The following is a 27,331-nucleotide window of genomic DNA, read 5'->3' on the forward strand; positions in this document are numbered from 1 at the left end:
CCACTTCATTTGTTAAACAATTACCACCAAAGTGATTCCCACCACCAAGTGTCGATAAAAATGGGCAGTTGGCAGGGTAGAAAGATATGAAGCATATACAAATGGATTGGCACTATCTTGACTATTAAATTACAAGTCACCTATTCCTTTCAATCCATTCTGAAATGCACAGACAACAACTACTTAACCCTAACATCTTATGCTTTTCCTGAATGTCCGTTATTTATTTTGTTCCGATGAAGTGTACTACTTCTAGTTCTTCTCATTAGCATGCCATATATACATCCAGGAAAGGAGGGAGAGAATCATAGAATGATACAGCACAGAAGGAATCATTTTGGCCCATCAGTCCTGTGTCAGGACTTTGAAAGAGCTATCAAATTAGTTCTTTCCATACAGTTCTGCAATTTTTTAAGTTTCAAGTATTTATTCAATGACCTGTTGGAAGCTCTTATTGAATCTGCTTCTACCACTCTTTCAGTTTGTGCATTCCAGTTCATAACAACTTAGTCCCTTCAGCTCTAGTTCTTTTACCAATTACCTTAAGTTTATGTGCTATGGTGACTGAACCTCCTTATTTATCCAGCAACACCCTTAAAGGCTTTGAACACTCATATCAAATCTGCCTAATGTTTCTGCAGTAAGAAGAACTCCGGTTTCTCCAGTTGCTCCAAGTAACTGAAGTCTTTTATCTCTGATATTCCAATAAAGTTCCTTTGTATCTCTAAGAGTCCATGACATCATTACGAAAGTAAAATGCCCAGACATGGACTCAATATGTTAGCTGGGACTTAACCAGTGTCTTAAAACTGTTTAGCCGAACTTTCTTGCTTTTAGACTCTATGCCTCTATTTATAAAGTCAAGGATCTCATATGCCTTTTTAAGAGCCATCTCAATTTGTTTTATTACCCTCAAAGACTTGTTTATGTACATCCCAAGGCGTCTGTTCCTGGACCCCTTTAAAATTGTGCCAATTAGTTTATATTGCTACCTTTCATTTTTTCTACTAAAATTAATCACTTCATACTTCCAAGTCAAATTTTATTTGCCATGTGTCTGTTCATTTCACCAGTCTGTCCATGTTTTTTATTAAATTCATTCATGGGATGTGGGCTTTGTTGGCTGGCCCAGCATTTATTGCCCATCCCCAGTTGCCCTTGAGAAGATGGTGGTGAGCTGCCTTCTTGAACCACTGTAGTTCATGTGGTGTAGACACACCCACAGTGCTGTCAGGAAAGAAGTTCCAGGATTTTGACCCAGCGGCAGTGAAGGAACGTCGATATATTTCCAAATCAGGATGATGAGTGATTTGGAGAGGAGCTTCCAGGTGGTGGTGTTCCCATCTATCTGCTGCCCTTGTCCTTCTCGATGGTGGTGGTCATGAGTTTGGAAGGTGCTGTCTAAGGAGCTTTGGTCAATTCCTGCAGTGCATCTTGTAGATGGTGCACACTGCTGCTGCTGTGCATTGGTGATGGAGGGAGTGAATGTTTGTGGATCTGGTGCCAATCAAGTGGGCTGCTTTGTCCTGGACGATGTCAAGCTTCTTGAGTGTTGTGGGAGCTGCATTCATCTAGGCAAGTGGGGAGTATTCCATCACACTCCTGACTTGTGCCTTATAGACGGTGGACAGGCTTTGTAGGGGGTCAGGTGGTGAGTTACTTGTTGCAGGATTCTTAGCCTCTGATCTGCTCTTGTAGCTACAGTATTTATATGGCTAGTGCAGTTCAGCTTCTGGTCAATGGTAAGCCCCAGGATGCTGATGGTGGTGTATTCAGATTCAGTGATGGTAATGCCATTGAACATCAAAGGGCAATGATTAGGTTTTCTCTTCTTGGAGGTGGTCATAGCCTGGCACTTGTGTGGCATGAATCTTACTTGCCTGGATATTGTCCAGGGCTTGCTGCATTTGGACAGGGACTGCTTAAGTATCTGAGGAGTCGTGAATGGTGAACATTGTGCACTCATCAGTGAACATCCCCACCTCTGACCTTATGATGGAAGGAAAATCATTGATGAAACAGCTAAAGATGGATTGGCCAAGGACACTACCCTGAGGAAATCCTGCAGTGATGTCCTGGAGGTGAGATGATTGACCACCAACAACCACAACTATCTTCCTTTGGGCTAGGTATAAATCCAACCAGCAGAGAGTTTTCCCGCTGATTCCCATCGACTCCAGCTTTGCTAGGGCCCCTTGATGCCACACACTGTCAAATGCGGCCTTGATGTCAAGGGCAGTCACTCTCACCTCACCTCAGGAGTTCAGCTCCACTGTCCATGTTTGAACCAAGGCTGTAATGAGGTCAGGAGCTGAGTGGCCTTGGCAAAATCTAAACTGGGCGTCAGTGAGCAGGTTATTGCTAAGCAAGTGCCACTTGGTAGCACTGTTGATGACCCCTTCCATTACTTTACTGATGATGGAGAGTAGACTGATGGGGCGGTAATTGGCCGAATTAGATTTGTCCTGCTTTTTGTGTACAGGACATACCTGGGCAATTTTCCACATAGCCGGATAGATGCCGCGTTGTAGCTGTACTGGAATAGTTTGGCTAGGGGTGCGGCACGTTCTGGAGCACAAGTCTTCAGTACCATTGCCAGAATATTGTCAGGGCCTATAGCTTTTGCACTATCCAGTGCCTCCAACTGTTTCTTGATATCACGTGGAGTGAATCGAACTGGTTGAAGACTGGCATCTGTGATGGTGGGGACCTCCAGAGGAGGCCAAGATGGATCATCTCCTTGGCACTTCTGGCTGAAGATTGTGGCAAATGCTTCAGGCTTATCTTTTGCACTGCTGGGCTCTCCCATCATTGAGGATGGGGATATTTGTGGAGCCTCCTCCTCCAGTGAGTTCTTTAATTGTCCACCACCATTCAGAACTGGAAGAGGCATGACTGCAGAGCTTGGATTTGATCCGTTGGTTGTGTGATCGCTTAACTCTGTCTATCACCTGCTGCTTATGCTATTTGGCACGCAAGTAATCCTGTGTTATAGCTTCACCAGGTTGACACCTCATTTTTAGGTATGCATGGTGCTGCTCTTGGTATGCCCTCCTGCACTCTTCATTGAAGCACGGTTGATCCCCTAGCTTGATGGTAATGGTAGAGTGGGGTATTTGCAGGGCCATGAGGTTACATATTGTGTTCGAGTACAAACCTGCTGCTGCTGAACGCCCACAGCGCCTCATGGATGCCAGGTGGAGTGAATTGAATTGGCTGAAGACTGGCATCTGTGATGCCGGAAACCTCTGAAGGAGGTCAAGATGGATCATCCACTCTGCCTCCTGAAGTCTGTTACAATCTTCTTCCCTGTTTACTATATTTCTGAGTTTCATGTTATGTGCAACCTTTGAAGTTATGCCCTATATAATGTGATAGCCTTTGACCCAGAATCAGTCAGGAAAATTTGTAATTACTTTTTATGTGATCTGGTAACCATTGACCCGGAATCAGTTCAAACAGAAAGGATAATAGAGAAGCTGTGTGGCAGACAGAAAATAAGAAAGCGAGGAACTGGATAGGAAGGTGGTCAACAAGCCAAGTTGGAAACCTGGATTCCTGAGTGGTCAGAAAACACGTTAATGACTGCTGTGGTTGTTTTCTCACTTGTGATATGGATTGGGGGGGTGTGTGCCAGGGTGTGTGTGGTGGTGTAAGTTAAACAGCCCTGGATTCCTCCTAACACCCATCCATAAACAGAAAGGTGTTTTTGATTTTATAAATGGGGGTCTTTTACCCAACCCCTCAGTTTTGGAGTGATCCAGTACTCTATTAATAATCCCACAACAAACTCAGGGTAAAATCAGAGGGTTAATTTATTTTTACAGACCCTCAAAGATCACTCCTACCAGATCAGCCATATGTGGGTGGCTTTTCAATGGCTGTACAGTAAGGTCTTGCTTGGGGAAGGGGGAAAAGTGGCCTCGGGCAAGGGAAGAGGCTGCAGGATGAGAACCGTACTGGGGAAGGAGGGTGTATCCCATGGTGTGTGAGGGGGCACATTGATCTGTGCAAATGGCCTCAAGATGGTGAGGGCTGAGGAGGCAGTCTCCAGAGGAGATGAGGCCAGATGGACATATGAGGGTATGTGTTTGAGAATGGGTGGTCAAGCCCCTTGAGCTGGCAGTGAGCGAGATGACATGAATGTGAGATGGGCTTGCGTGTGTGAGTTTAGTGTGATGAGATGGTTGCCACACCCTGGCTGCATGGATTCTTCCTCTATCCGCATTGGATGTTCAACCTCTTCTGAGCAGCACTGGCACTGACCACCACTGTCATGCTGGATTGGTGATGCCATTGCCTGCCCTGCAGCCAGAGTGGGGCTATAGGACATCACGGCGTCCACATGGTATTCCAGTGACGCTTCAATAAACCGGGAGGTTGTAGTCTTTTTGCCTTTTGCGGACATCTTCCCTGCAGTAGTTGTAAACTGGAAGCATTGAAATGTGTGCGCGTGGCTGGACTTTAAATATGGCACCCAGCATGATGAAGCGGTGAGGTGATGGTGTGGTGGGTGAATGAGAGCCCGCCCGCCATGGAAAGGGTATGTTTCCCAGGAATGCATAAGTAACGTGGCAGGTTTGTGACGATACGACGTGAAAACCCGCCATCACAGCTGGTTGGTGGAACGTTGGTTTACCACTTAGTGCAAATCTGAGATGATTCCGCTCATTATTCACCACACCTGTGTCCTTCAGTAAGATTTTTAATCTGTGACAAGAAGGATGAAAAGTTGTTTCTTAACCTTACGACAATTTCTTTTTTTCTCTCATTCTTATCATCTGATGCCATTAACACTTCTTCAACATTCTGATTGGAAATAGCAAATTTTGTTAAAGGGATACAACAATGTCCTGATTGGGTAAATTGCAAATCTACTGACCTTTTAAAAACAATTGCTTGATCATTTTCCATGTCCAGTTTCATTTGTGTTTTTTTCATGGAAGGCTTGCTCAGCAGCACGAGTATCTCACAGGAGACTACTGGCGGGGTTTTCTGCACCTGCCCGCCGTCGGGATCTTCCGGTCCCGCCGCAAGTCAATGGACTTCTGGCTGTGGCACTGCTTCACCCGCGGCGGATCCCGCCCGTGACGGGGCTGGAAAATCCTGGCTAACACCCGTACTAATAAAGAGACTTATTCCAGCTAATTTGCATGGACTCACCAATCTTTTTAGTGTCGCCATCCCTGAACCTAAAACAAGCAGAACTTACATACTCCCTGACCTTATTTTGATCATTACTACTGAGTGGTTATTTGGATTCAATCTGTTTTGCATGCTATTGAGGTGCTTCCACTATCAATACGGCACATCATCTTCAACTTTCAAATTCTATGTGTCATCTGTCAATTCGAAAACCCTGCTGTTCTGCTTTGGGCAGCCCATCGCACAATGATATTTTGAGTCACATCTGAAGCACCTATTAATTGTTCCCCGGGCATTTCTGTGGTTCATTTGTCTATTATTTTTACTCCAATCTTGTCGTCTGCCAGATCTGCTAAAATTGCCTTCATCCTCATTCTTTCTGCCTGTAACTATACCATCAAATTCTGAGGAATTTTTTTTGAAGCAGCAGGCATTCGATCCAAAAGGGTGACCTTTTCTTTGAATCAAATGCCAGAAGCCATCCATATGTGACACCTTAGCATAATCCAGCAATTTAAATCTGAGCACTGAGTAAGGAATCTCCAAATTTCTGCAACCTTTTACACAGACTGTTAAAGTCCATGATATATTCCTCTATGGAATGACTGTCTATCTTTTGAAATCTATCAGAGTCTGACCACGCCTGATAGGCATCTAATCATCTTTCTTATAAATTTCATCCATGAAGCTTACTAGAAGATCCAAGCCCTCATCAGTGTCCAACTGATGGGCATCCAGCTCACAAAATACTTTGCTTCTGATTTTACTTTGGTTAGGAAGCGACAATGCCAAAACCTTGCCTTGTTTTCCCTTTGGTAAGGAACGCAACCAGTGTCCACATGTCCACTTCAATTTCCATTGGTCATAAGAATTGGATTCAGAGAACATTGGTGGGTAATCATATCCCGACAATATGCACTTTCTCTCATTCTTCACAAAAGTAACCCAGATTGCAATCTTTTGTCTGAATTTTATTTATTAGTTTCCATCCTTAAAGTTTAGGCAACCATCTCCTGTTACCATGTTAATTCACTCTGAAACCAGATGGTGATGTGGGAAACCAGACTCCAACCTTTTTACTTATTACTGGATTTATTTACAGAATGCAACATAACATATGTTTGCCGCCTCCCTACCCAACACCTAGTGTCCCAGGAGTCTCTCTTTATATGTGCTCAACACACTTAATCGATCAATGTCCTTGATCTGTATATCCTTAAACTTAATAATGCAATTAACATACCATTAACAAAGGTTGGAATACTTGATGAGTACTTTATATCAATGTTTATGAAGGAGGAGGACAATGAAAAAGCATCAGTAAGTGTCAATGATAAAGGTGATGGATGGGATGAAAATTGATTGATGGAATGTACTGGCAAGGCTGGCTATCGTCAGAGTGGATAAGTCGCCCTGTCCAGATAGCTTACACCCCAGGCTGCTAAGGTTACTGGGGGTAGTGATAGCGGAAAGGCTTGCCATCATCTCCCAAACTTCTGTAGATGCAGGGGAAGTGTCAGACAATTGGAAAGTGGCAAATGTGATACCCTTGTTCAAGAAAGGGTGTAAGGATGTTGCTTGTAACTACATGCCAGTCAGTTTAACATTTTTGGTGGCTAAGTTTTTAGAAACAATAATCAGGAAAAGAATTAAAAGGCATTTGGAAAATTTGGGTTAATTAAGGAGAAAGCATGAATTTGTGGAATGGGGACAGACTGGATAGCTCTGCAGAATCAGCATGAGCTTGATGAACTGAACAGCCTCTGTCTCTGCCATTATGACTCTGTCACTATATTTATCATATAGAATCCGCCACCCCAACGCTTTTATATATAATAGAGGAATGGAATTCAGTATAGTTCTCTGCCCTCAAAAGAAATTTTAATTAAAATGATACTTTGTGTCCCACCTCAGATAAAACACTTGGTATCTCCCTTAAACGCATGGGTCTGGTACACACCATTTACAGTTAGATTATAAGTGAAATGTTTTGCTTGGCACCAGCATACCCAGGGAAGGCTCTTATCAATGTTTGCATTGACTCTGCCAAATAGATAGATGGAATTTGTGGGTTTTTTTGGTCCAAAAATGCATTGTTTATCACCCTTCTGAAATACTCTGTCGTACAAGATCTGCTTTTTACAGTCTTTGAGAATATATAGCATAATTCTTTTCATACCATGTTCCGTTTCCTTTGTTGGCAAGTACTTGTTATAGATTTGATCCAACTGAACGGGCTGATTTTTTTCCCCGTAACTTTTCCCTGCTTCTCTGATTAATATGCTACTTTTGAATATGACATGATTTTATCCCCTTCCATCAATGAAATTTCTCTTCAAATTTGTGTCCAGATCGAGGAAGTTGTCAGCAGACTCCGTTAACTTTAGGCAGTTGTTCTTTACAAAGTACTTTCCCAAATACATAACCAGCATATTGTACATTAGAACCCAAAGCAGTTCTGGAAGAGTTATGACCTTCATCAGTGTACACTGGACAGATTTGCTATCAACACAGGTAATGCTGCCTATTGTAGCTTATTGCAAGTATTGCACTAATTGCCCTATGCTATACTAATGCTATAGCTCCAAGAACAATATTGCTCAGATTACATGAAGTGCTGGAGTTTTTAATAAGGTCTGTTATTAAGGCTTGACCACCTTTTCACTTAATTCAGAATACAAGCCCTTAAGTTAGACAGGCAGAAGGATTTATTCTTCTATTACAAGCATGACTCATTTCTGTTAAGAATGAATGAGTGACATATTAATATTGGATATAAACGTTCTACTTTTGTGATTATTTAACTGAATTCTGTCAATAGTCCTCATTTAGTTGCAAATTGTATTTTATTAGTGAATGTTTTTATCATTCTTCAATACAATATCAGCACATACGATAAAGCCTGTTTTACAGCACTTTGGAAAATATCAACATCAATAGCTCAAAGTTTTCTGTTTTTTTTCACGAATTTTCTTCTGAACTATCACGTATTCTTACTCCACCCAAGGTTTGGCAGAGAATCTGCTGCAAGGGATTACTTGCTGTCTGATTAGTGCTTTACCCTCTCTCCAGCTCTGCGTAGAAGCACCTGGCCTTCACTTTATGCCTCCTGCTTACAATGTGGTCAACAAACAAATAAGCAGTTTGTCTCAGACTTAATACTTTTACAATCGCTTTGTTCTACATACAATGTAAACTTGATTAGAATAACTGAGGGTTGGATAAGCATCCTGCTATTGATTCTCTGCCATTTCCCTGTGATTTTTGATAATTGTCTTTTACCATTTTTGTTTGAATTTCTTTCTGTTCTGCTCTTGGTTTTTGAAGGTATTTACTGTTCAAATTGGTTTACTTTGCATTGTAACTGGTCTGCAACCTGGCAAGAAAAGGTCAAGCATGACTGGGAATGTCCTACAATTTATCACAAAACAAAAATAAAAATACCTGGAAAAACTCAACAGGTCTGGCAGCATCTACGGAGATCTTTTCTATTTCTACTTAGTTCTGTTGAAGAGTCATATGGACTCGAAACGTTAACTGTGTTCCTCTCCGCAGAGACTGCCAGACCTGCTGAGTTTTTCCAGGTATTTTTATTTTTGTTTTGGATTTACAGCATCCGCAGTTTTTTGCTTTTATCCTATAATTTATCCCTTGTTTGTGCACAATTTGCCTATACCAAGCACACCTGTAATTGATCTCATTGCCAAGGGAGGGGTGGGTGATGGGGATTCATAAAAGACTCCTGCCCAGTGGTTGGCCAATGATCCATGCCATAATATCGACTGACTATCCACGGATGCTGAGTGAGATCACAGTGTGATTTAACTGTGATACTCCACACTCCACGTAGGTCAAGGAGGCCGACAGCACTTGACATGTAATCTCAGGTGAAGGATGACTATTTAGGTCAGGTATCAGAGTGTACCTAGCACCTGTGTCACCCTGACCAGCAGTATCTCCTGAAATTCTGACTATCCATAGCAGTAGCTGTGTAGATATGAAATTGCCTAAGGGACAGAAAGCAGAGAGTAGTGATTAAAGTTTGTTACGTATTAGAATAAAGTTGGTGCCCTCATGGTCTGGCTTTGAGATTGATCTAGTTTTTCATATATGTTAATGATCTAGACTTGGGTACTGTTTCAATCCCCGCGACAAATTTGTAAACCAAAGTAACCAAGTTTACCGAAGGACCCCCAAATGAAGAAATTACCTGACAAGATTTCACTATTTGTAAATTTTACTTCAACGCAAGTCAGAATCAACGTAAATTAACTGACAAATCATGGTCAGTAGCATCTGTAAATTACACCTGTAATAGCATATGCAACAGAGGCTTTGGGCGAAATTTAATCAGGCAACAGGAGTCTCACCCACCAGCTGGAGAGCTGGTGAGAGCCCCATGCCACCTCCTTTGGGGAAGCCATATTAAGTGCCAGCCAGGCACCTAAGTGGAAGTGGTGGGGCTTCCCGTGGATCAAGGACATGGAGGGCCAGAAATCCTGTTCCCTGAGAGCTGCCAGCCAACCAGAGACTAGCAGGCCCTCTTTGCCATTAGCACCACTGAGGATGGCTGCCAATGATGCACCCACCAGAAGGCCAGGATTAGCGAGTGTGAGAGTGGGGGTTGCAGGGAGCAGGGCTGTGAGGGTCAGGGCAGGGAGTTGGAAGAAAGGGCAGGGGTGGGTGGCTTTCAATAGGCCCCTCCTTCCCGATGCTGGGTCCCTCAGTCAGGCAGAGTGCCTGACAACGAGGAATGCCTCCTAGGAGCCTGCATTGCTTTTGGTCTCCCTGCATGGCAACTGCCCTACCACTGTTGGTTGAATATCATCGGAGTCAGGATGAGGTCCTTAAATGGATGTTAATTGCCATGCAATCTTCCCTATATGGCACATACTTTCCAGAACCTTCTGATTTCTCAGCTCCCATCAGCCATGGTAGTGTGGATCTAACAGAACCACCTTTACCTTTGCATGGTATGGCTAATTCTGGGCATTCAACACTCAAGTGGCATGCCAAGAAGGCATGAAGAAAAAATATCTAAAAGAAATTTGTTTCTCTCATATTCTCTTGTTTAAATCCTTTTTTTTAAATGGACATTTGCTGGGCTGATAAAATGGCTGTAGCTACATGCTGGTAATTCTGTAGAATCCTGAGCAGTTCCAATGGACAAAGCTAAATTCATCAGCCTCCTGGAAATTGACTTGTATGAATATTCCAGCCAAGTTAACACACAGAGACATCTGCACCAGTCAGCTCTGGACAAAGGCAGAGCTATTTGTGACTCATCTCCAAAGGTCTGCTAATGGTTCCACAGTTATTTTCTCAAAATGCAACGAGTTTTAACAAAGGGGCCTCATTAGTTGAATAGCTTGACCTGAAACCACCCTGTCACATGATGGACACTTGAGCTGTTTGAATTGCTTTAATTATCCAGCTTTCGGATTCCACCTTCTGTTGCTGTTTAGAAGAGATAACAGGACTCTAGGCTCTCTCAGCCTGCCTCTGACCTCTGTCTCTCTTAAAGCCTAGCCTCCAGAAAGAATCCTACAATTTGCCTACGAGTGAACCTATTCCCAGAATACAAGAATACTTTGCCACACCTTCACCTGCCTCAGCCCTCAACTGAGCTCAGAGGAAAAAGACAAAGCCAACTGAAAGAACCTTCTTTGGACAGTGATTTACTTGACTCTGGACTCACGTGAAACAATTTTTTTTTTGTGATCTTTGCCCTGTAACTCTTTCTGTTTCTTATCACTCTTTTATTGACACCCCCTCCTGTGTTTTGAGTGTGTGCAAAATAATCGAATCCTCTGATTTTACCCTATCTTGAATTTTCTGTTGGGTTAGTGATAGAGTATTGGATCACTCCATAACTGAGGGATTGGGGAAAATACGCCACCACTTAAGTGAGAAATCAAAAATCAACAACACCTTTCTGTTTATCGATATGTGATGAGAGGAGAAATCAGGGCTGTTCAGAAAAGAGAACGAGAGAGAGAACGGGCTTACCAGCAAAAGATGCTAAAAGCTCAAGAAGCGTTCAGGGAATCCCAAAAGGAGATGGAAAGGAGACAGAGGGAATCAGCTATATTATGGGGAAATGACTTGGTGAGGTCCCAAGCACAATGCCTCGAGAAACCAGAATAGCCCAGAGAGGCTGGGCAACCCAAACAATTTGAGTAAAACCCTGCAGTGTGGCAGAAGGCTGAAAAAAGTTCAAGAGGGCCTGCAGGGGTCAAAGGAACCCATCAGGGATAAGGTGGATCAGGGAAAACTCCCTGGATGTATAAAGGCTGAGATTAGGCTAGTAAAATTCAAAGGGATTGGGAAAATGGATTTCAAAAGGGATGAAGGGAGTGAGCCAGAGACTGTATTGGCCAACACCACTTTCGTTGTTACACTAAACAGGGAACAGGGCCATTCCCAGGCAGCAAAACAGATAGTGAGGGAGCTGCCTCACAGTCAAAGAGCCACATGGCAGAGCAGTAGAAGCTAGTCAGCTACATGTGAGCCAGGGCTTCCCAAAGGACATAGGTCCGAGTAGGGACCGGGCCACCCCTACAGTGACTAAATTGGGGAAGTCATTACCCCGTGAGCAAGTCCGCACTTGCTACCACCCAAAAGGCAGAGTAAGTGTTGCAGTTAACTCCCAGGCATCCAAAACGGCTGGGCAGTACTCAGTTAAGGAGCCAGGGTAAACAAAAAGGCTGGGATGGGAGTAGAAAAGGGTGGGGAGATGCAGCCAAAGAGGGGCTAGCAGAATCCTTCTGCCCAGATATAAATAGGGGCACAGAAAGTCCCCAGACCTGGCCAGCAAATTTAAAAAGGGAGCCCGTATTCCTGCTGGATGAACAGGAGGTCCGGCTGCCTGAGACCTTTTCAATTTTAGAAGAGGGACGCCAGGAAAGTCCCTGAATAATATTCCACTGATGAGAAAACTACCTTGCCCGGATTTAAAACAAAAGGAGCCTGCACCCCTGGTGGGTTGAGCAGGAGGTCTGGCTGGCCAAACCCTCCTTTCCAAATTTGGAGGCATACCCAAAAGGTTCCCAAGCAGAACCAAGAGATTCCCAAGTGCCTCCAGAGCTGGTGAGGAAACTGCCTCACCCAGTTGAAGTGCTGCAGGGCACAGCAGCTGAAGCAAGCCCAAACCCTATGAGCAAGGATATAGCCAAAGATGCGGGACAGAACAGGGATGCAAAAAGGTCCCAAACCAGGCAGAACTATTTAAAAGGGAAGAGGCCTGTGGGATGAGCAGGAGGATTTGCCCACAACACTTTTCCAACCTTAGAGGGAGAACAGGAAAAGTCCCAAGTAGACATGCAGATGGTGAGGAAGATGGCTCCCCTAGTTGATGAGCTGCAGGGCAGTACAACAGAAGCTGAATGACCACCTGAGGACAGTAGTGTCCCAAACAAAATGGGACAGATTGGGAATCTACCCTTCCTCAAGCTAACAGGTCAAGTAAACCCTGAAAATCCACCACCCTTGGGACTACCACAAGGGGAGTTCAAGTGCATTTAGAGCCAAATTGAACCTCGAGCCCAGTTAACCAGTGAGTGTTTACCAGAGGGTAGCCAAAAGGGGTCAAGTGAGAAGGAGGGACAGGAGGTTTCCCCAGTTGAATCGTCCACTGCCAGGTTGGCTGACCCTGGAATCTCAAATGCCTGATCAGCAACCCTGACCCAGGAACGTTGGGAAGATGTGGCCACTGTGCTTGGGTAATTTAAAGGAATTCACAGTGATCCATTGGAGAGTACCCCACTGGTAGTCCATGACGTGGATGTGGGAAAACGCCCACCGATAAATCGAAAGCCTCAGGCAGCTAGCCCAGGTCAGGCAGGAAACCCAGCACCTGCTGGAACCCGATATAGCTGGAGCTCCCCCATTACCCTGCAGTTGGATCTTGCAGCCATTAAACCGACAAAAAAAAATACTCACATTGGCTGACACCTTGTCTTTTGCATAAGCGCTGAGAATGCAGCAGGGAACTGACTTTCCCCCCTGCTATCTGTGTATTTTTTTTCACGAGTTAATGAGAGAATGAATGTATACTACCTTACCTTTTTTCTCTCCTCTTTGAACATGTTTAAAAAAAAAGTAGAATTCAGTCCCCTAAAAGTGAAGTGGTGCTCTCTGTGAAGCCTGGCGCCTGATGACAGCGAGTGCTGACCAAAGCAAGGTAGGCAAACAAGCCTTGAAGTCCTGAACGAAGGGCAGCACTAGGTGCACGTCGTTTATGTGGTGCTGTGAAACAAAACGGGGTGTTTTCCCGCCGGTGTGGGCAGATGCTCCAGCAAGGGGCTGGGTGGGGGGCGCGATGATAAGTCTGTCAGGCTGTCCTTGTAATGATATGATGTGCTACAATGAGGCTCCTGATGTCCGATGGCGGGAAACATGACCTGCCATTGACAGGCTGAGCAGACGATCGCAAACTAGTTTCACTCCATTGTGAAATCGACCGCACCATAGTGTCTGCTCATGCCACTGAACACGCCCGACAGCAGGAAGCATGGAAAATCCCGGCCTATGAGTACACAAGGCTCATTGAAGAAATTAGTGGAAAAAGTGATGCATGTAAAAATTATTGGAGGGCGCCACCACAGCCCAGATGTTAAAGTGGGTTCCCACATAGCAGGAAGATTAATCCAGAAAATTTTCTTGGCTCTGTTGGCCACATATTTATCAAAATATAGGTTGATTGTTACAAAAGCCACATTTTTGCAGAATGAAAAACTTCAGAGAGAAATTTTTTGAAACTGCCTAAGGAGGCAAGTGATGTAGAAGCAAAGCTGTGGAAATTAAACAAATGCTTTTATGGATTGAATGATGCATCAAGGGTATGCCATTTCTCGATTGGCTCTGTCTTGTTGAATGTAGGCTGTACTAAACTAAAAGCAGATTCAGTCATGTTCTACTGGTACCACAAAGGAAAGCTCTCAGGAATCTTTATGATGTATGTCCTATGGGGTAATTCTGTGGAATTTGAGCAATTTGTTATAAATAAGATGAAAGGGGGATTTAAGATTGGAAGTCAGGCTTCAGGGCCCTCCAAATATATAGACATAGACACTAAGCAGAATAGGTTGGGAGTAATCTTGAATCAACAATCTTAACTTGAAACTGTGACCCATATACCGTTTTTCGTGCTAGGTCATCACAGAAAAATTATTTAACATCTAAAGAAAAAACAGAGCAGATAAGAAGCTTGACTGGATGGCTAAATTGACTATTTAGTCAGACAAGACCTGATGTCAGTTTTGGCGTTTTGGAACTAAGTACTAAATGAAACATGCTACAATTGAGGGTGTTTTAAGGACAAATAAAATATTTTAATAATTTAATATGGTGAAATATGTACTTAAGTGGGTGACCCAAAGGGTATAAAATTAATTTTGCTCTACCATTTCCACCAACTCCTGCATGATGCCACCACCAAACGCATCTTCCCTTCACAACCCCTGTTAGAATTCCGTAGAGACCATTCCCTCCAAGACACTCCTCCATCACCCCCAACACTTCATCTCTCTCCCACGTCACCTTCCCATGCAATCACAGAAGGTGTAACACCTGTCCCTTTACCTCCTCCCTCCTCACCGTCCACGGGGCCCAAACATTCCTTTCAAGTGAAGCAGCACTTCACATGAACCACCTTCAATTTGGTCTACTGCATTCGCTTCTCCCAATGCGGTCTCCTCTACATTGGAGAGGCCAAACGCAGACTGGGTGACCGCTTTGCGGAACACTTTCGGTCTGTCCACAAGCATGACCCAGACTTTCCTGTCGCTTGCCATTTCAACACCCCATCCTACTCTCATGTCCACATGTCCATTCTTGGCCTGCTGCAATGTTCCAGTGAAGCCCAATGCAAACTGGAGGAACAGCACTTTGTCTTCCAATTAGGCACTTTACAGCCTTCTGGACTTAACATTGAGTTCAATAACTTCAGACCATGAGCTCTCTCCTCCATCCTCACCCCTTTTATATCCTCTGTTTTCAATATTCTTTCTCACTACTTAAATTTTATTTTTTCATTTTTATTTTTATCCACTTACTTTATTTTTATTCAAGTTTATTTTTATTCATTGTTTTATCCTATTTTCAATTTATTTCCCCACCCCCAATAGGGCCATCTGTCGCTTGTTCATGTTGTTCTTTCCAGAGTGCTTACTCTTGTCCTGCCATTATCACATTCTGCTCTCTGGCCTTAATGCCACCACTAGCACCTGCTTTAGCCAGTATCACTATCACTAACACCCCTTTGTCCTTTTGTCCATGACATCTCTGGCAATCTCTCCTTTGCCTCCACATATCACTGGTCTTCTGTCCAGCTTCACCTGCTCCACCCCCCTTAAATAGTGTAAATTTCATTACACTTTACTTCTCTTTAGCTCTGAAGAAGTCATAAAGACTCAAAACGTTAGCTCTGTTTTTTTTCTCCACAGATGCTGTTAGACATGCTGAGTTTTTTCCAGCATTTTCTGTTTTTGTTTCAGATTTCCAGCATCCGCAGTATTTTATGGACATAAAATTAACCGTTTTTAGTGACGCTTCCCATGCCATCTTCTGGATGGGTATTCAAGCAAGTGAGTTTATAATAATCTTGGTGAGTGAAAACTGAAAATGTTATCCCCTGGCCTGAAAAGCAAAGAAAATAAAAAGAGTGGTTAAAAGTACCTCAGCTGCGGAAACAGGAACAATAAACATGAGGTTTACTCAGCAAATATTTTATGGGAAATCTTATACAAGGGGCATTCTGAGAATAGTTTTTCCATAGAATACTATGTAGATAGCCATTCCCTGTGGAATAATTTAAATTTGACAAAGAGCGTGATTGAAAAAAGGCCAAGGATTGATCTTGCTAGTGTAAAAGACAAGCAAGAAAGAAAGGAAATCTTCAAATTAAAATGGGTAAACAAAAGTCATCAATTGACAGATTGCTTTACAAAAAAGGAATTAGGATGTGATGTATAGAAAGTGGAAAGCCATTTTTTTCTTTCTCATTTCTTCCATTTATTTTATAATCTTCTGTTATGAAGGTTTTGTTGATTTAAAGAGGAGGAGAATCTGTTAACGTTAATTGTATTGTTAAGGTTATGGATATACAGGTCAAGAGCGCTAATTGATTAAGTATACTGAGCACATATAAAGAGAGACTTCTGAGACGCTGGGTGATGGTGAAGGAGGAGGCAAACATATATAACGTTGCATTCTGTAAATAAATCTAGTATTAGGTAAGAAGAATGGAGTCTGGTTTCTTACTTCACCCTGTGGCTTCAGAATGAATTACTACTTGCGTGCCAAACGACCTAAGCCACAAGTAATAAACAGACCTAAGCGATCCCGCAACCAATGGATCAGATCTAAACTCTGCAGTCGTGCCACATCCAGTCGTGAATGGTGGTGGACAATTAAACAACTCACTGGAGGAGGGAGCTCCACAAATATCCCCATCCTCAATGATGGAGGAGTCCAGCACATCAGTGCAAAAGATCAGGCTGAAACATTTGCTACAATCTTCAGCCAGAAATGCCGAGTGGATGATCCATCTCAGCCTCCTCTGGAGGTCCCCAGCATCACAGATGCCAGTCTTTAGCCAATTTGATTCACTCCATATGATATCAAGAAATGGCTGAAGGCACTGGATACTGCATAGGCTATGGGCCCTAACAATGTTCCAGCAATAGTACTGAAGACTTGTGCTCCAGAACATGCCACACCCCTAGCCAAGCTGTTCCAGTACAGCTACAACACTGGCATCTGCCCGGCTATGTGGAAAATTGCCCAGGTATGTCCTGTACACAAAAAGCAGGACAAATCCAACTTGGCCAATTACCACCCCATCAGTCCAATCTCCATCATCAGTAAATTAATGGAAGGAGTCATCAACAGTGCTGTAAAGCAGCACTTGCTTAGCAATAATCTGCTCACTGATGCCCAGTTTAGGTTCCGCCAGGGCCGCTCAGCTCCTGACCTCACTACAGCCTTGGTTCAAACATGGACAGTGGAGCTGAGCTCCCGAGGTGAGGTGAGAGTGACTGCGCCCTTGACATCAAGGCAGTATTTGACAGAGTGTGGCATCAAGGAGTCCTAGCAAAGCTGGAGTCATTGGGAATCAGGGGGAAAACTCTCCACTGGTTGGAATCATACCTAGCATAAAGGAAGATGGTCGTAGTTGTTGCAGGTCAATCATCTCAGTTCCAGGGCATCACTGCAGGAGTTCCTCAGGGTAATGACATGGGCCCAACAATCTTCAGCTGCGTCATCAATGGCCTTCCTTCCATCATAAGGTGGGGATGTTCACTGATGATTGCACAATGTTCAGCACCATTCGCAACTCCTCAGATAGTGAAGCAGTGCATGTCCAAATGCAGCAAGACCTGGACAATATCCAGGCATGGGCTGACAAGTGGCAAGTAACATTCATGCCACTCAAGTGCCAGTCAATGACCATCTCCAACAAGAGAGAATCTAACCATCGCCCCTTGATTTTCAATGGCATTACCATCACTGAATCCCCCACTATCAACCTCTTGGGGATTAGCATTGACCAGAAACTGAACTGGAGTAGCTATATAAATACTGTGGTGACAGGAGCAGGTCAGAGGTTCGGAATCATGTGATAAGTAACCCATCGCCTGACACACAAAAGCCTGTCTACCTCTACAAGGCACAAGTCAGGAGGTGGTGGCACAGTGGGTATTGTCACTGGACTGGTATTCCAGAGACCCAGGTTAATGCTCTGGGGGTCCGGGTTCGAATCCCACCATGGCAGATGGTGGAATTTGAATTCAATAAATACCTAGAATTAAAAGTCTAATGATGACTATGAAGCCATTGTTGATAGTTGTAAAAACCCACCTGGTTCACCAATTCTCTTTAGGGAAGGAAATCTGCTTTCCTTACCTGGTCTGGCCTACATGTGACTACAGACCCACTGTGGTTGGCTCTTAAAAATGCCCTCTGAACAAGGGCAACTAGGGATGGGCAATAAATGCTAGCCAGCGACGCCTGCATCCCACAAGCGAACAAAAAAAAAGTGATGGAGTACTCTTCACTTATCTGGATGAGTGCAGCTCCCACAACACTCAAGAAGCTTGACACCATAAAAGCAGCCTGCTTGATTGGCACCACATCCACAAACATGCATTCTCTCCACCACTGCATAGTAGCAGCAGTGTCTACCATCCACAAGAGGCACTGCAGGAATTCACCAAAGGTTCCTTTGATAGCACCTTTCAAACCCATGACAGCTACCATCTAAAAGGACAAGGGCAGCAGACAGATAGGAACACCACCACCTGGAAGTTCCCCTCCAAGTCACTCACCATCCTGAATTGGAAATATATTGCCGTTCCTTCACTGCTGCTGGGTCAAAATCCTGGAACTTCCTTGCTAACAGTACTGTGGGTGTACCTATACCAAATGGACTGCAGCGGTTCAAGAAGATAGCTCACCACCACCTTCTCAAGAGCAATTAGGGATGGGTAATAAATGTTGGCCCAGCCAGTTAAGCCCACATCCCATGAATGAATAAAAAGAAGAACGAACAGCCTTGCCCTGTGCTTCCTTCCAAGCATACACCACCCTCTTGGTCCAACAGGCCCATCACGTCTCACACTCCCTGACCATTTGCATGCTGGTAGAAGACCCCTGGATTACAGTGGGGCAAGGGAGGAGGTCAAATTCAATACAGTTGAAGACCTGTCACTAAAGTTTTTTTCAAAAGATGAAGACAGTCACTGCTTCCAACATTCAGCCATAAGCCAACTGCTTTCTAATTTTCCCTTTTAGTCACTATTTTATTTTCCTCAGCAATTAAAATTTCTCATATCCAAAATTAGCAGTGAAACAAAAATAAATTCATGTGGTAAAATAATGTTAAATTTGTCCACTAAATTCCCTTTCGTGCCATTGTAAAACTTCACTGAAGTTTTACTTGAAGGTCTCACCTGCTCCCAAAAGTTTAAACCTGAGTTTTACCCAATACTTTTTCTCAGAGCAGTGACTGAGCTGGATTTGGATTATGCATGTGGAATGGACCTAATTTCCCAGGGTGCGTTCGTGTTATTCAATCAACTCCACTGATAGGACTCTTCTTCAAATTCTAGGACTTGCAAAAGAACATTTCTAAAACAGTTCTTTTGTTTAAAAAGACATTTCAAAAAATTTACTGAGGTAGACTGAAAATTTTCTTTAAGTGAGAGCATGTTTATGTGAATATGAGCTAGAAACGATTATTTAATGCAGTGTTGCCTCAACTAGAGAGGGAAAACACTAGTTGAATTTTGAAGCCACCTAATTGTAACCCATGTTTTATTAATAGAAGGGTAATAGACAGGATTTGAGTGTGTAGCTTAAAGGATAGCAGATTGGGTTAGCGATAGGTTTGAGGGTATGTTAGGAAAGGCAATTATCAGACACAAACAAGGATTCCTGAAAAAGGCATGTCTCAAACACGTACAAAAACACTTCAGCTGATAAAAGGACAAAATCACAGGTTAAAGGAAAGTACAACCTATCCTCCCCATCAACTGGACAGGAAGCAAAATGAACTTACTATGTTAAGCCATCTCCACCCACTGGTTCTTCACTGGTTTACAGAATTTTCCAATTGTTATAAATAACTTGGAAATGGGTTATTATTACATCACAGTTAAGACTGATAAGTACATTGTTACATATATATAGCTCATGGTTTATGTTAATATTCTGGAGGTAATTTTCAATTCTGGAAGATCGTTGTTGTGAAGGCAAGGTAACTAAATGCTGGGCTTTTGAGACTGCCAGAACACCTAAAAGAAGACGGCATTCAGAAGGTTACCCATGTTTGTTTAATAGAATCAGAATAGAAGAGGTGGAGCCATAAAACAGCAGGTTGGCTTACTTAGCTGGAAAACTTTTTTTAATCTTTCACGGGATGTGGATGTCACTAGCTAGGCCAGCATTTATTGCCCATCCCTAATTGCCCTTGAGATGGTGGTGGTGAGCCGCCTACTTGAACTGTTGCTGCCCATATGGTGACATGATATCTACATTGCTTGCAAAGAAGTGCAGAGCAGAGAGGTGTTTTGTTCTGGATGTTAGAACTAAATTAATTTAAAAGCATTCAGTGAACCATGAAAGGCTACATCATCATGGAAATAGGGGGAGGTTGGAAGGCTCCCTGGTTTCAATTCATCGGCGTGTTTGCTGGGAGAGGGGTTTGGTTGCAGTTTGGACCTCAAGTGGTTTGCAGCTCACAGAGAAGCCCAGGGAGCTGTTAGCAGGCTCCAGGCAGTGAGGGCTCAGAGAAGTCCTGGGGAATTGAGAAGGTAGTGAAGGTCACTGGTTCCATGCCAGGCAATTAGTGCTCAGAGAAGTTCTGGGAGCTACTTATAGCTTGGTGTAACCAAGAGAGTGGAGTTCGAAGAAACCTAGGAGATGTGTCAACTTAGTGAAGTTAGCAGTCTGCGAAAGAGCTGGAAATGCGTTGGTAATTAGAGGCACGAGTACAGCTTTGTGAATCCTATGAAGCACATTCTCAGGAGAAGAGATTGAACCATCAAAGGTGATGATCAGTAGTTGAGGCAGTCAAAGTCGGAGTGGCTTTTGGAGGAATTCAGGGGCTAAATCTTTAGAAGTGAAGAATTGAAATCCCTCATGAAGGAGATGGAACTTTTATGCAATATTGTGACTCACAGTGGTCACTGACATCTGGGTGAGTTGCTGAGAAATCCTTGGAATCTGTCTTGGTCTCATCTGCTATTTTGTAGAGTTGTGTGTTCTACCACAGTTTGCCTGTTAATTCATACTTTACCTCATTATAATTCTGAATGTTAGAGTATAAGATAGATATTGTAAATTGTTTTACTTTTCTGACTTTGTAAAGTTTATTTTGTTTGCTTAAAACCATGGAATCTTGTGGCTTTATTCTCTTAGTAGGTAATTGGGATTTCAAACACCGTCTATTTTAAGCAAAATGTTACTGGTCCCTAACCAGATCGTAACAACATTTATTTTTTTTTTTAAATAAACTCTTCACATTTATCTTACATCAGAGGCTAGGAATTCTGTGTTGCTCACCTCCTGACTCCCCAAAGACTGTTCACCATCTACAAGGCACAATTTAGGACTGTGATGGAATATTCCCAATCGTCTGGAAGAGTGCAGCTCCAACAAGTAGCTTTACATCATCGAGTTTAAAGCAGCCCGCTTGATCGGCACCCGATCCACCACAGGCACACAGTGGCAGCAGTGTGTGCCATCTATAAGATGCACTGCAGCTATTTGGCAAGGCTGTTTGACAGCACCATCTACGCTTGCGAGCTCGACCACCTGGAAGATCATGGGCAGCACTTGCACGGGAACGCCACATCTGCAAGTTCCCCTCCATGCCACAGACCATCCTGACTTGGAACTGTACTGCCAAACATTCACTGTCACTGGGTCAAAATCCTGGAGCTTCCCCCTCTCTAAAAGCACTATGGGTGCACTGACACCACACGTACTGCAGCAGCTCACCACCACCTTGTCATGGCTCGTTAGGGATGAGCAACGAATGCCAGCAATGCTTGCATTCAATTGATTCATCACCTACATATAAATCAATTTTAGTTCTGGTTGCTGAAAAAACTTTCATTTGGTAAACAAAGAAAATTATGTTTGGTTTGATTGGTCTGAAACATCTGCTATTATGCATCAAAAAAAATGACAATAAATTGCATCACTCTTTACTTCAAATTTTAAAAAAAACTTGCAAGTTCCCTCGATAGCCTGGCAATAAAGGCATTAACTTATCTGGTACTGCACTATGGTTCACAGATCACAAAGGCATCGTGTCTCATTCCTGGTCTCTAATGGCGTAAATGGCAGCGAGGGAAGAGGTAAGGGAGAGAAAATTGGTAACAATGAAGAGGGAGGTCTGAGCAAAAGGAAAAAAGGAGAAATGTGACAATACTTGAGAAAATCTCTCAAAATATTTCATCTGTGACTTGTTTCCAACAGTTTCTAATGAGCCACTATTAAACGAACAACAGACTCCCCCCACCACCTCCAAGTTTGTTCATGATACAGCATTGCTTTGTTCCAGATGAGGTAAGTTATGTGAGCGAGAGAGAGATATGAGGAAACACAGAGCTGGATTTTACAGAGCATCATAATCCCTGCTTCCTCAACTAAAAAGCTGGTAGGAAGTCTGCCCACCAAAAGCACCCCCCCCAACCCCCGCCATTTACATTGGAAGCTGCATTAATTGTCTAAGGTTGAGACTTCTGCGTCCATATGGGGAGGAAGTCCCTTTTAGAGAGCTGCCGGCTAATTAGATTGGCCAGCAGCTCTGTAGTCCCAGCAGTGCCCAGGTTCGAACTGTGGCTACTGCTGGGACTACATGCAGTCCCTGAACAAGAGGTGGTTACAGAATTGGACTTCAAGGTAAATCCAGGGGTATCAGTGGGATCTGGCTGGCGGACCCCAGTGAAGGCAGCAAGGAGATGGAGGGCCAGGTTTGAGGTGCTAGGGGGAGGCTCAAGAGTTAGGTGGTATGATCTTGAGGAGAGGGCCTATGATGGGCACAGGTGACCCCCGAAGGAGGCTCCCCTCCTCCTTCCTCTTGCCAACATCAGCCTGCGCAGTGAAAGCTGCCGGGCTAACTACCTGGCCTGAGTGTCTGGCAGCCATAAAATAGCAGCAGAGGCAGAATGACTTAATAGGCCCAAGGGTGGGCAGGCAGGTGGGCTGCCTGAAGCTCCCCCCCCCGCCCACCATAAAATGGGAGACAGGTCAGGGATGGGTGGGAAGGCAGTGGGTAGCCAACAGTGAAGGTGGCAGCAAAAAAAATATTTCCACACTATGTACTTTGCATCTTGGTAGTTTTTCTCTATGCATACTCCGGATCAAAATTTTTTTTTTTTTTTTTTACACGATTCTTTGATTTGCTCACCTGTGCACACAGTGGAATCCAGAAAATGGGCAGAAATTTGTAAGGTTCCAGGTAAAATCTCAACTTAATTTGGTTATTAAATTTCAGTTCATTTTCCCATTACACAGGAATTAAAATATTGGTCCTGAGCTGCTCTCACTGGACACTTAATTATTCTGTCAAATCAAACATAATAATTACTAGATCCCACAATGTTCAGGGCTATTAAGTGAAATTACTACTTTCCCACCCACGGAGACAAAGTGCATGGGCTCTTTCACAATTGAGTATTTAGTTTTAAAGTCAATTGAAAGATCCCATTTCCGAGGTCTGCATTTGTACACTTCCCACCACTTCCTACCAAGAATATATCAAAATTATATTACTGGAATGTCAAATCATATCTCAGTCACTACCCTGGATTGAAATTGGGACTACGTACTAATTCATAAATCTTCTGTTATTGATGAGAAAAATGATATCATGTAAAATATATTACAACTTCAGATTGAGAAGAACCACTGTGATTATCAACCATTAATAAAAGTGGACATTGTGATATCATAGCTAAACAAGAAATAACTGAAACTGAAGCAAAAATAAAGTGCATTTATATAGCACCTTTCATGATGCTGGAGATCCTAAAGCGCTTTACAGTCAATTAATTTTTGATGTACAGTCACTGTTGTCACGTAGGAAAAGCAGCAACAAATTGTGCACAGCAAGGCTCCACAAACAACATTGTGACAATGACCGGATAACCTATTTTCGTGATATTGGATAATGGGTAAATGTTAATCAGGACACCAAGGAGAACTTGCCTGCTCTTCTTTGAATAATACCAAGGGATCTTCAACATCTACACTCTCTTAGTGCTGCACTGAAGTGTCAGCCTGGATTCTGTGCTCAAGGCACACAAGCGAGTACACTACCCCAAGCCACAGGTGACACAAAACAGGGACGGAAAAGGGCAATAATGGAATTCCTAAAAGACAATCGAACTTTTGTTTTATTCTTACATGGGATGTGGGGCTCTCTGGCAAGGCCAACATTTGTTGCCCATCCCCAATTGCCCTTGACTTGCTAGGCCATTTCAGAGGGAAGTTGAATGTCAACCACATTGCTGTAGGTCTAGAGTTACATGTAGGCCTGAGTGGGTAAGGATGACAGATTTCTTTCCCTAAAAGACATTATTGAACCAGATGAGTTTTTTTTTACGACAATCAATGATAGTTTCATGGTCACCATTACTGAGATTAGCTTTCAATTCCAGATTTTATTAACTGAATTCAAGTTCCACCAACTGCCCTGGTGGGATTTGAAACTATGTCCCCAAAGCCTGGGCCTAACTGGTCCAGTGATATTACCACTAGGGCCACCATCTGCTCCCCCAAAATTTCACAACGATAGAACAAGAGAAAGATAAAACTTTTCTATTTTACAACAAACTTGAAGCTTGTGCGTTGGGATAATCTGGTAGAAATAGAGTTGTCTCATTTACCAAATTGCCCTGATAACCAAGCTCCATGAGTATGGACTTTTAACATCATCATATGCTCAGAAGCAGTGACGCTTATAAACATTGCAGTTCTTACGGATTCATTCCTATTACTTGAACACCCACTATATATTGTCTTAAAAAATTCTGTGAACTCCATAAAACCTTGTTCTAATGTTGTGAAATTTGGGACGATCAAATATGTCACTGATAACTGTCAAGCTGTAATGTAGCATTATGAATTACCACAAGAGGGAGAGCAATAAGAAGTTACATTTATGCAGTGCTTTCAATTTTTTAAAATATTCATTCATGGGATGTGGGCGTCACTAGCCAGGATAGCATTCATTGCCCATCCCAAATTACCCTTGTTCAGAGGGCATTTAAGAGTCAACCACATTGCTGTGGGTCTGGAGTCACATGTCGGCCAGACCAGGTAAAGACAGCAGATTTCCTTCCTAAAGGACATTTAGTGAACCAAACAGGTTTTTACAACAATCAACATGGTTTTGTGGTCATCACTTTTAATTCCAGATTTTTATTCAATTCAAATTTCACCGTCTGCTGTGGCGGGATTCGAACTCAGGTCCCCAGAGCACTACCCTGGGTCTCTGGATTACTAGTCCAAAGTCCATTATGCCATCGCCTCCCCACAATGTAGTAAAACATCCCAGGTGCTTCACAGGAGCCTAATAAAACAAAATTTGACAGAGCCACATAAGGAGGTATTAAAGCAGATAACCAAAAGCTTGGTCCAAGGGGTAGGTTTTGAAGAGCATCCTAAACGAGGAGAGAGATGTAGAGAAGTGGAGAGGCTGAAAAAGGGGAATTCCTGAGTTTAGGGCCAATGCAGCTGAAGGCACAGTTACCAATGGTGGAAGAATAAAAAGGCCTCCAAGTTTTTATTGGGAATGTTTGACTGTGTGCACATACATGCATTCATTTATTTATACCATTTACTGCTCCTTTAGACCCATTCTTTTATTTCTTTACTTGTTCCACTACCACTCCATTTTGTTGAAGCTTTTCGTCTTGCACTCATCAGGACAATTCACAAGAAAATGCCGATATCAGGGAAACAACATATTTATACTGTATGAGGAGAGAGAGCTGATTGGTTGGCAAGTGGACCCTGAATGGTCCAGCAGTTTCACACTGCTACTATTCAGTAGCAACACGAGTGCTATTCATCACTAACAGGATGCTGCCATCAAGCCAAAAAGACGTTCTGCCTGTCACACAAATGAGTGACGTGGTCTATGGATTTCAATGCCAGTGTGATGCTTGGTACGTAGACCCTACATCTGTCTCAAAGACTGGCAGACTGTATCAAACTGTATGTCCCTTCCACTGTTCGCAACAGGCAAGCCTGTGCTTGCAAAACTCAAAAAACGGTGCCCAACATTAGATGTGATTCCCCAATTAGACAACATTTGCTAAATAATCTTCAGCGTGCTAAGAATTATGCTGACAACAAACGTAAGATCGTCAATCGGGCTTTCAGTGTGGCACATTTGCGTGTATTGGAAGCTAAATATATTAATACACAGGGCCTTGTTTAGAAAGAACATGTTCACACATTGCACCTGTTTCAGCTAAACAAAATAAGTGACAGCCATTCGCTGGTTCATTTCCCAGGGCAATGTCTTGACCAGTCAAGCTGCCTGGTTTAAATTTCAAACAATGCTGGGCAGTTAACTGTCAGTCACCATCAATTGGTCCATTTTCCATGGCAACGTCTCTACCAATCAGAATCCACTTGCTAACCAATCAGCACTCTCTTCTCAAACAGTATAAAAATGCTGCTTCCCGTGACATTGGTACTTTCTTGCGAATTGGCCTGATGAGTGCAAGATGAAAAGCTTTGACAAAAAATGTCTCTTTTTTCAGCAACACTACTTTTGCCTTACACTACTCTCATTTTTGTCATTTAATCTCTCTTGCATTCCATCCTGTCATAGACCTTCCCTATTTTCTTTCCTAATTTCCCACATCTGAACTCTTTTCATGCCTGTGTACTTGATTAAAAACTGTTACACCTCTAACTTCACCTAGCTCTGACAAAAGGCCAACCATTAATTCTGTTTCTCTCATCATGGATGCTGCCTGATCTGTTGAGTATTTCCAGCATTCACAGTTAATTCAGTTTATTCATACCATCTTGGTTAAACAGTCCAGGGAGTAGCCAAGGACAACCTGCTGGAACCAAGTAGGCCTTCCCTTTGGGCCACACTTCACAACACAGATTACCAAAAAATACTGCACTCAGTGACATCAGGCTGCTTGTGGTCTAAGCCATTTGTGTCAGCTTAATTTTGTTGTTGAGAAAAAAAAACAAATATAAGACATTCTGCTTGAGGCACTGTCTTCACAAGGGGAGGGATGAAACTTGACCTCGGAAATAAACTATTCCCACTGCGTGTTGACTTGCACAGCTATATGAGAATTTCCTTGGTGGGGGGGTCGGAGCAAAATATTTCCCCCCCAAAAAACACCCCACTCCCTAATGACAAACTTTAGAGTATACTTCAATAAAGAAGATGTTACAAGGAATCAGTGGATTACTAGAAAATAATACAGCAAGCGACATCATGTTGTTCATGACTTGAGCCGCTTGTCAGCTTGACTATGGCTGAAGAGTAAACAAAAACAAGGCATTTTACATTAACTCCCAGCCACTAGAGGGAACTTCACACCACTTTTCTCTCTACTGCGGGCACATGACCTAGTGAGTGCCAAGAGACTCAAACAGTGTATAAAAACAAAAGAACTGCGGATGCTGGAAATCC

At 43.1% G+C, this 27,331-nt stretch overlaps 1 protein-coding gene across 5 annotated transcripts in view; it reads right to left on the minus strand.

Moving 5' to 3' along the window:
• The window catches only part of rasal2 (RAS protein activator like 2), a 411,464-nt gene that overhangs the window by 110,003 nt on the left and 274,130 nt on the right, over positions 1 to 27,331 (minus strand). The gene's annotated exons all lie outside the window — the stretch shown is intronic.

The sequence above is a fragment of the Carcharodon carcharias genome, chromosome 16 (genome assembly GCF_017639515.1).
Source record: "Carcharodon carcharias isolate sCarCar2 chromosome 16, sCarCar2.pri, whole genome shotgun sequence".
NCBI lineage: Eukaryota > Metazoa > Chordata > Chondrichthyes > Lamniformes > Lamnidae > Carcharodon > Carcharodon carcharias.